Here is an 11,583-nt window from a genome sequence, read left to right as displayed (position 1 = left end):
TTTGTGCTATATACATACCTACCTATGTCAATAAATTGTGAACACTAGTTCACAGCTGATATTTACAAACAAATGCCCAAATCAATTTTTATTTTGGGCATTAGTTTGGTCCGTCCCCCCGTCCAAGTAAAAAAAAATAGTTGGGGTACGCAAAAAAAAATTAAAATAGTAGAAGAGCTCCGTCGGCCGTCCCCCTTCGCACCCCCCTCCCCACACTATTCGAGCACTGCCTAGAACCTAATAATTTTAAAGAGAAAATAGACACTTGTAAATTGTAATAGATATTAAAAATGTTTATTGTACTAAACAATGTGTGGTTTAATTTTAAAAGGTTTTAAATACTTATACCTATAAAATAAGGGATGCAATTAATGTATTTCTATGTATAGGGTAAATCACTAGTTTTAAATTCGTAGATCACCTGCTACACAAATTCCACTTTATAAAAACGTGCTGGTATCTTGTATGGTACCAAGTACTACCTACTATGATTGTCGTATACTCGTATACATTCTACAGTATACAGTATAAGTGTGCGTAGAGTGTAGAGTGAAGGTCCTAACTTCAGGGACTGCCCCTTCGACAGCCTAATTATAGGTATAAAAAAAATGTATATTTTATCAATATAAAATAATATTTTAAATATTTATTTGCAGAAGTGGCCCAATCCGACCGATCCGTCAATTCTTATAGACGCCCCTGCATCGTATGAAACAATAAAGTTCATCATGGCAGCGATGCTATTGTGTTAAAGAGTAAAAAGTATAGACAATAATCGTACAGTAATTATTGACGTTGTACCTACACTTCAACATTTGTACTGAATGAATGTATGATCAAAGTCTTAATTCTTAAGAGTTAAGAACATAGTTTTAATTAGGTAGGTTCATGATAATAAAGTCGATAATCCATTTATGAGATCTATTGACAATTTACATATTCACATATTTAATTATTTTCATTTGTCGACCAACAGCAACGCAATTTACGCGCAATCGAGTAGTTTAGATCATCGATAAGCTGCAGTTAAAGGCGTAAAAATCGGACACTATAATTTATAATATTATAGTAAATACAATAAATTTGGGTTATGACTAATGAGTTATGAATATATTCAATATTGTATACTTTATCGATACTCAATGGTAATTTGGTAATAATCACGAATAAAGAAATACAATTTAATTAATGATTTATTTAATCGTGGTTTGTGGCGTATTAGACTTTATAGTTTAGTTTATAGCCTATATATATATGGCAATCTATTGATAATATCACAGATTAAATTAAATCATAGATTTATAGACATAATATTATAATAATATAAAGAAACTCTATACGAATGAAATTCATTTATAGTTAGCCAGTAAGGTCTTAGGTACCTATACCATTGATTAAATATACTATATTTAATATTAATATTAATTCAATATTAATTAATGCCTATACATCTTAGTGTATTACAAATCTTAGGCCCGGGTTTTCAATTGACTTTAACTGACAGTTTGTAGAATTTAACTGCTGGTTAATACTTTGTCCCAGTTTTAGAAATCCCAGTTGAGCTAACTATCAGGTTTAACCGATAGTTCAGCTAACCACTATTATTTTTTCCGATTAACTTTTTAACTGTTGGTTAATTTAATAATTATTATTGATTGTGATAATTTTAGCAAGTACAGTGTTGTACAATAAACTTGGTTTATTATATCATGAGCAAGTCGTTGAAACTATAGTCCAATAGTCCATAATCCATAGTGGTCACTGTCAGATTTAAGGATTAAGGTTAGGTTATAAGTTATAACTCGGTGCGAGCAGATGGGTATGGTAGTGGTTCAACCCACTGAACTATGGAACGCGTATTGTGTATAATTCTCGTATATGAAAAATGAGACCATACGGGAGTCGCTATATGCATTCCGATTTAATTTTTAACATTACTATTGTGATGATGATAACAATTTTCATAGATAACATAACATTTCACCATGTTTTCACTTGACGCGGAATGCATATGGCGACTTCCTATGAGACTCATATTATGAATAATGCACGCGTTCTATGTATTTAGTTTAGTTAAGTGTACAACCACAGAATAGATGAAATCAATTGCATCACATACTACATTGGACCCCAGTTAGTTAACAGTTAGTTGACTGGAGTAACTATATAAATATACATTACACTATATTTGTCTGTAATAATTTAATTTGTATAGGGAGTATAAAAAAAAATACCACGGGTATTTCTGTGAAGACAATTACTGCGATAAGGAAATCACTTTTATCGGAAGGTCGACAATCATATCTGTAGATCACATTAACTGCCATCACGGTTTAAGATAGTATGGTTGCAGTACGGTGTATTACTTACGGCAAGACGTTTATGTAGCACAAATGTTCTTACGAAATCAGCTGATTTTACCTAAGATTCTGCAGCGCCATCTATCAGTTCATTTATAAAACCTTATAATTTTATCATAGGTTTTATACTATCTATATTTGAATATTTTATATAAATATATTATTTTATAATTATTTGATATTCAAAAGATGCCGCCAAAAATAAAATAATTTCCATAAATCATAATTCATAATATCAATGTAGGTACTTATCATAGTTCACAAAAGTGAAATATTAACAGAAATATACACAATGTATATTGTAATGAGAATGAGGCAGTATTCTTATATGAAAAATATTGAATCAAAGCAAATAAATAAAGCAAAAAAAAAGTTATCTAAATTAGTACCCACATAGTTGTTTTATATTTTAAATTACTTAATAAAGAGTTTCTTTTAAGAACATTTTGTTTTTTGTATAATTAATATTGAAATTTATTAGTGAATAAAAAAAAATAAGTAATAATTAATAATTATTAACTAATAACACAGTAACAACCACGGCTTTAGAGTTTAGATTATCTTAGGTAATATCATAGAACAATGGTAATATTGTAATACCTAATTACTAATAACTCTCATTTTTAAAAATATATTAAAAAATATATTAATATTGTTACCTATGGGCTATGTTTTTAACATGATATAATTATTTGCCATTTGGTTAATATATAAATCCACCGGGAGCGCTCTATGATCTTAGGTATTTGGTAAGAACATTCATAACACACTTTTTCTCGTTTCGTTACGCAACCTTCCTATCTTAAACCGTGACTGCCATACATAAACCTGCAGTTTATATTAATGAAATATTAAATATAAATATTAGTATATTATTACTCTTTTTAATGAAATATACAATATCCATTGAAAATAATATAATATATCATTAATTACAAAATTTCATATCAGCCGTTAATTCTTCGGTCGAAATAATAAAATTATTTATACAATATTTTTTTTACTGTACTTTTTGGTAACACTGGTGGTACTTTAGGCCAAAATACCGTGCCTGCCATAAGAGCCCATGTAAAAATTTTGGAGTGTCCACTGTCCATTTTGATTTCATCTATTTTGTGATACACTTATCATTAGCTTTTGCAATGGGTCACAAAAAGGATTATATTTATTAAAATATAAGTGAACATAACATTTAAGTTCTTCAAGTAATACACAATCATCAAATACACATGGAATAGTTTTAGGTAACCGTTTTTCTATAACAAATAAACTGAGCATTAAGATTAAAACATAACTAATGTAAAAATTATTCCTAACCTTACCAATGGCTAACGACTGTATATAATTCACAATAAATCTATTCCAAGGGCTGTTTGAAAAATCATTTGAAACTATAATGATTAACCAATTACAGCGATCAGATATCAGTTTTATTATATAGACTGATACCTACTCGAACATAACGCCTGGTCTTAAATCTCGATCTTTTAAGCATAGCTAAAAATATAAAACATAATTAGTAAACCTGTTGAACTTTAAATAGGCTTATTTTGATTTAAAAGTATTATAAATATACTGTTTCATAGGGATTATGTAGAGAAGATTTCATGTTGTACATGTGAAAAATAAATCATTAATTTTAAAGGGTTTGTACTTTGTAGACTATAGATGTGTTTGGAACAAAATCACCCGATTTAAATAATTAATAAACTATATTTTTTTGTTAGTTACACCAGAGTTAGAAGTTAACATAATGAATATCATAATAATGAAAAGTAATTATAAAATAAATCTTAAATAATTTAGTCCTAAAGCCAGAAGAAAATTGTTGCTACTTAAAATCAATTTAAATTTTAAATTATATAAGGACATTTAAGCTGCAATTGTGCACATTTTTTTTTTTTATTACCTAAATGTTTGTTCTTTTATTTTAACATTGAAAGTGATAATAAAGTACCATGTTTAGAAATAAATGTAGGATTTAAAAAAATTTATATATACTCACACAATAACCAAGCACTGTAATTCACACACAAATATTTTTAACAAAATTTAAATGGGATCATTTTGAGTAATTATAATTTTTTTAGTCAATTTTCAATTTTTCTGAATTGTTTAAAAGAAGTAAACCACATTAAATATAGTTTAAAAAAAAGTTGAAGCATCAAGCAGACAATAATAAAACATACAGTTGGTAGATTTTATTATGTAAATCTTGAACCGGACTAATATAAGCTTGTTTTTTTATATTTATCATAAGCCTTAAATATAATATATTTGATCCCCAGACCAAGAAATAAACCAATTTCATACATTGGGTACATTATGTAACATAACTGTGAACATACTGAAGTAATGATTTACATGATAAGCAGGGCCAGAAGTAAGACACATTTTTAATTAAGTCATATTTTTAAAATCGAGTCACTTAAAGTCACATATTTAGAAAATAACTTACCTATGTCACTTACTTTCAAAATGTACCAAAATTTAAATTACTTTGTACAAGTACAAAAAATATCCTTTGTAATTTTATATTTTTATTTTATTTTGTTTATTATCATTATTATTATATCAATTAAAATAAAGAAAGTCCCTAAACAACGATCTTGAGTATTATTCTATATTATAGGCATTATTAATTTAAATAGGTAATATGTTTTAATTATTTGATATTAAAATTTATGTTTATTACAGTTCTTTGCCGTACGCCGTGCGAGCATGATCTACGGTACACCTGCTCGCTCGGTCGCTCTGCAATTACATCGTGCTTCTTTCCCTATGGAAAAATTATATTTCACAGAGTTCTTCAACGTGTTTACACGCCGTCATCAACAGCCCTCAGAATTCGGTCGACCCGACCACAAGTAATATTATATAACTTAACAGTGACGTAGCCAGGAACATTTTATGGGGGGGGGGGGGGGGGTTCAGCAAATTTAAACTTACCATACTTTACTTCATGGTATCGAATATTTACTTTTATTGTAAAAATATAACATATATCGACAAAATGTAATACATCAATTTATTAATTTTAAATGAATACAACTTATTAAACATTGTTAATAAAATACATAATAAATTAAAATAGAACAAATAAAATGGAATACAAAAAATGTCAAATATAAACGAATAAACGATATTAAATTAAGTAAAACTGTGAGACACCAACAGGCAACGACCAACTAATAACTATTAGTTTTACACAATAATGTGCTCGTGTTAAATGATCGGCGAGCCGCGAATGCAATAGGTATCCTAAAATAAAATTTGAACACAGATAATGATATCGCTTTTATCGCTGTCATCGGGACCAGACGACCGATTCAGCGAACCGATTTAGAATCAACCGTTGTAGAAAACCTAAATAATATGTTTCCAAGCAAAAATGATCAAAGTAGTAAATATGATCATAATTTAATATTATTATGACTTGTGTGTGTGTGTGTGTGTGTATAATACGTTTATAGTCTTTATTCAAACTATTAATATAATTTCCAAGTCAAAATTCTAAAATATAAAAATGTTAAAGAAATAACCGTGTTTCATGTAAAAGTTAATTTACCATCTCAGGTTCATGGGGGGGTTCTGACCCCCCCATGGATACGCCACTGTAACTTAACTTATCTATAAAAATATCAACATTAAGTTTAAACATACAATACCCACGCAACTGCTCACTCTATGACCAAACCAGGACACTGCCCGAGTATCGACCTTTGGACCCCAACCAGATTAGCTATGTCACGTAACTAGAGATGGGTAAAATACATCGATTTTTTAAAAACATCGATGGTTTTTTTATGATGTATCGTGAAAAATTTCGATTTTTTACCCCGATGACCGATGTTTTAAAAAAAGTATTTAAATTTTTTTTATTAATAGTAGGTATAAAATTTGCACAATGTTGAATGTAGCAATTAAAAATTCCACCTCACTAAAAAAACAGCTTTTAAAGTAACATTTTTTTTGTGAAAACATCGGTAAATATCGATGTTTTTTCTATGTACATCGATTTTCAAAAACATCGATATTTTCACTGTGAGAATCGATGTAAAAAAAATCTTTGCCCATCTCTACACGTAACCTGCAAACAGTTTCCCCAATTACGATTCCCAACAATAAAATCGTAAACAAACAAAAAAATAACGATAAGACAAAAACTAATGACGGTAAACGCGTCTTATCTACATCAGCCACCCCACCGTCTTCACCGTCTGCAATCATTGCCAAGAAAGCGAAACTATTTGTGACACCAAACCGCTATGAAACTCTAATCGTTGACAATGATAATCCAAACCCCTATAACGATAACATAGACACCGATAGCCAGCATGAAACTCTCAGTCAGGGGCAATTGAATACTACACATGACACAATAAAACCTATTCTCCCTCCACCCGTTTTTATCAAAGGCGTCCTTGATTACATAGGATTACGAAATAATATCCAAGACCTTAATTGGGCCCAACCAGCTTTTCGTGTAAGTCCTCTACAGCCCACCTTAAAATTCAAACAGACAGCCTGACAACTACAGGAAATTAATCCGACTCGTTAAAGACATCAATGCCCAATATCACACGTACCAACTCCACTCGGAAAAATCGTTAAGAATAGTTGTCAAAAATCTTCATCCAACTACCACAGTTGAAGACATCGCTACTGCAATCAAAGAAATTGGTCACTCAGTCAAAAATGTAATAAACATCAAGCACATCAAACAAAATCACCACTTCCAATGTTCTTTGTTGATTTCAACCTTCAAGAAAGCGACAACGATATTTTCTCCATCACTGCCTTACTACTGTTAGGAACCCCTTGTTCTTATAGTAATATAATATAGGTAACGTAGAATTTAGATGGGTAAGCACTTTTGTAAGACGACGTCCGTCGCCATCGAATAATGCATAGTACATAAGTCAGTCGTGAAATAGTCTTAGACTCGATTACTGTGTGCACGTTTTATATAAAAAATAAAAGTATTAATAACATTTTAATTCATTGCGTTAAAATTCAATTCCTGTAAAAATAAGTTTCAATAGCGTACTGTAGTACTTTCGAGAGAGCGAACTCATTCTTTAACAGAGGATAACAACTCAAAATTGTCTACGTAGGAACAAACCCAAGTAAGACATAACACTACATACCAAAGTCAAAATAGAAGAACCACATAAAAAACGAGAAATACCGCAATGCCTTAACTGCCAGTCCTATGGCCACACCCGAACCTACTGCGCTTACCCCCCTAAATGCGTCAAATGCGGTGACTACCACCTAACATCATCCTGTATAAAACCTCCAGAGCTCCCTGAAAAATGTGCTCTCTGTTCCGGCCCTCATCCAGCAAACTATAAGGGTTGTCTCATATTCAAACAACTCAGACAGAAGCGTCCAAACTTCTCAAGTAAAACTCCCAACATCTCATGCTACAACTCTCAACCACAGCCACCCAACACTTCCAGCAGTCAAGGACATCACTCTCAACCTAATGAAAACTCCTTAGCGCACCCACGTAATTATGCAAACGCGACTAAGGGTCCCCCCTCCCAACAACCATACCAACTCAACTGATAATGAGACCTCACACACTAAATTTCTTGACGAATTTAAATCGATCATAAATCCCCTATTATCCCTCCTCACCCAAGTCCTCTCAAACCTCATAAATAATATAAACAAACAAAATGCATACCAATAATTTTACATCCAACTCTCTCCTCATTCTAACGTTTCCACCTTAAACTTTCAAATCCCCGAAACCCTCTCATCCAAAACCTATCTTACCGAACAATCCCGGGCGACCCTGGCCGACGTTTTAAGCGTAGCTGGTGCCGTGACCTACTAGTCGACTAGTTGACTAGTCCACCATCCCGTCAAGAAGTGCTATTAATGAATAGCTTCTTCATCAAGCCAACCATGACCAATACCCTATAACCCCTCCATTGTGCTTATTGTAATTATTTTTTATACAGATTGTACAAATAAAACAAATATGACAAAAAAAAAAAAAAAAATGTTTATTACAATCATTATTTGCTGTAATTTCTACAAAACTAAGTGAGAATCAATTGAATTATATGTAGGGACTCAATATTCAAAGACAAATATTTAATAACAGTAAATTGTTATGAAATAAATGTATGTAGGTCACTTTCATGATTAAATTCAGTCACTTGGTCACTTTTTTAAATAGGTTTATCATATCTTGTAAGAGGAAAACCATTGCTGGATGAATTTATATCATCTAAAAACCATTTAAAACTATCATAATTTTTTTTTTTACAAGTATACACGGAAAAAAAAAATTAGTCAGTTCAACTGCAATTATATGTACTTCAGCTGTAAATTATAATTTAAATAAAACTCACCTAAAGTAATAACATTGATGTCAAAATCATTTGGTACTACTAAAGTTGGATATTTTGCTAAAGAACATTGTTTTTTAAAATATATAATATCAGAAACTAGAAACATAAATACATAATATTAATGTCTACCCAATGAATACAAGGTCTTATATGAGTGTAATATGTGTAAATAATACTCACTAAATAATTCTTCGGTCTCTTCCACGACATCATATCTGTCTATTCGTTCTAGACACCGTGTAAAATGTGCTATAGTAGATTTTGCTTCACAAAACTTGAATATTTGTCCAATTGGGTCAGTTGGATCACATCCTGATGGAATTGTATAGTTCAGAAGTGTGCACAATCCTCTCCAATCCCTATAAAGGGTTTAATTTATACAAAACGACTATTAAGCTTAGGTATTTTACTTCTACTAGAATCTTAAAAGTGTCAATGTCAAGCAGGTACCAGCAGAACATTGATATTGAAATAGTACCCTCCTAGATTTCAAATTTCAATATTTATGAATTCCAATATGCATATAAACTCTGGAAGAGCCCGAAAAAATTGTCGTGATACTAATATACTACAGCGAATCTAGGAAAAAAAAGCCCCGTACAAACTAAATACATTATTATTTTTTATTATGATTTACATAATTAAATATAATCATACTATAATCATTACATTTATCTATGTAACACTTTTTTAACATAACTATAACCATAAGTATAATATTATAAAATACTAGTTTAATAATTTGTATAATATACATTTATAGTTTAATGTCATAATAATATTTAATAAACTAATACGCCAAACATTAATCAATTAATGTTAACAATTGTTTTTCATTAATTATTAAATTATCGTATTAGGTATATTGTTATGCATCTAGTTTATTATACTAATTACTAGGTAATACAATTATTTTATTAAAAGGTAAATATAAAAAAAATTACATCAAGCATATGACATTAAACAATAACTATTCACAGTTAAAAAATCATAAAACATAAACCATAAATCAAAATATAATATATAATAAATAGTTCAATAATATTCCTTAACATGTATTACTTATTATAAAATATACAAGTTTTGCTACAATCTGCATTTTACATTGTCAATTATTGTCATTTGTACATAATTTAAAAAATTTAATCACGGACATTTCCCCCCCCCCCATTTTTTTTTAAAGTTTACTATTTAATAATATTATTTTATTACTGATATGAAATTATTATTTCAGTATTGTCTAACATTTTTATAAATATAATAAATTATAGATGTATATTTTTGTATTTTTGATCAAATGAACTACTTGAATCATATTAAATTGTTAAACATCCAAACTGGTATAGTTGTAACAATTAAAGGTAGGTAAGTGGATGTCACTCTGCTGTACAGTAGGTTACAAGTGGGTCACTGTAATGGATGGTGTTAAATTTGAATTCATAATGATATATCATTGTATTAGAAAAACGATTCTGAGCGAAAACGGTCAGTCAGCCTATGATATTACTAAGTAGGTATATTTGATGATATTATTGTGAATAAAGTAATTTATATATAACCTATTTACGTGGAACCTTGTTTTAAATTTTTAATCCTTAGCTATAGAAGTTGAACATTTTATACATTTATAACTAAAAATAATTATTAAATTTTAAATTTGATATATTTTGAAAAATCGAACTTTAAATGCTTATAAAAAAAAAATTGTGCCTATGTATTTTCAATATTTTTCAACTGCTATTGTAACAATATATCAGGAGCCTTGCATTACATTTTCATGCTTTTTTACCCAACTAATAAATTGTTATTGATATTTATAGAAAAAAAAACTAAAAAAATTGAAAACTGACAATGTTCGTAAACAGCTCAAAAAGAGTCAAATTATTTTCAAAATGTTATCGTGTATAAAAAATGAAAATATGAACATTCAGTGAAATTGGCATGTATCTACAGTTATTCGTTTTTGAATTACAACGAAATAACAAAATCCGCCACGTGAGAAATGGAGTGAATATCCAATCTTGTAAAAATATGAAATTCAAACGCTCATAAAAATTTAATTTGATTTGCTTGAAGATATTTTTTTTTTTTATAAAGATAGACAAACTTATGAATGATCTTGTATTACATTTTCAAATCTTAGATTTAAAAAGAAAAATTTTTATGAATTTTTAACTCAAAATAATTTGCAAATTTTCGTTATTTTTACGTATTTTGTCAATATTTGAACTTGAGATGATTATAAAAAAAAATTGTGACTATGGATTTTTAATTTTTTTCATCTGCCTTTGAAACAATATACTAGGAGCCTTCTATTAAATTTTCAAGCTTTTTTAACTAACAAATAAAATTTTATCGATATTTATAGAAAAATAAAACTAAAAAAAATGGAAACTGTAAATGTCCGTAAAGAGCGCAAAATAAGACACCAAAACAATATCAAATTTATTCGAAAAATACATATAGAAAGAAAAACACTTTTTATAGGGGGGTCATTTTTCGATTTTCTCAATAGTACTTTAATGCCACCGGAAAAACCACCGACAAATTACAAAAAAACCGCTAAAAATGGGATTTTAATTTCTAACGCTTTGTTTATCAGTTATCACAATAGAAACAAACAAAAAACGATTATAGTTATTTTGTTATAATTTATAATATTAATTCAACTAACAGGCTATAATAAAATATAATATCAATATAAAATATTGTGTACCTATTAAGTAAATTTGGCATCAGGAAATCACGATTTACAAATTCACTAGCTATGTTGGGTTCCCAGCGTTCCGTTTCAAATAAATAGAAGGGGTACGCTGAAAAAAAATTTAAAAAAGAAGGGGTACTCTGTCCCC

General features: G+C 29.3%; 2 long non-coding RNA genes across 2 annotated transcripts; one reads left to right on the top strand and one right to left on the bottom strand.

Moving 5' to 3' along the window:
* The first annotated feature begins 3,343 nt into the window (after nucleotides 1-3,343).
* On the top strand, nucleotides 3,344-5,256 carry LOC115033612. Its single transcript, XR_003838892.1, has 3 exons — nucleotides 3,344-3,604; nucleotides 4,649-4,743; nucleotides 5,058-5,256. It is a non-coding gene; the product is annotated as an uncharacterized LOC115033612 (long non-coding RNA).
* A 3,180-nt stretch (nucleotides 5,257-8,436) lies between these two features.
* On the bottom strand, nucleotides 8,437-9,445 carry LOC107883635. Its single transcript, XR_003839030.1, has 3 exons — nucleotides 8,912-9,445; nucleotides 8,732-8,827; nucleotides 8,437-8,607 (listed from the first exon to the last, which is right to left on the bottom strand). It is a non-coding gene; the product is annotated as an uncharacterized LOC107883635 (long non-coding RNA).
* Between the last annotated feature and the right edge of the window lie 2,138 nt (nucleotides 9,446-11,583).

The sequence above is a fragment of the Acyrthosiphon pisum genome, chromosome A1 (assembly GCF_005508785.2).
Source record: "Acyrthosiphon pisum isolate AL4f chromosome A1, pea_aphid_22Mar2018_4r6ur, whole genome shotgun sequence".
Taxonomy (NCBI): Eukaryota; Metazoa; Arthropoda; class Insecta; order Hemiptera; family Aphididae; genus Acyrthosiphon; species Acyrthosiphon pisum.
Note: the sequence above shows the minus strand (reverse complement) of the source record. Positions and strands in the feature narration are given on the sequence as shown.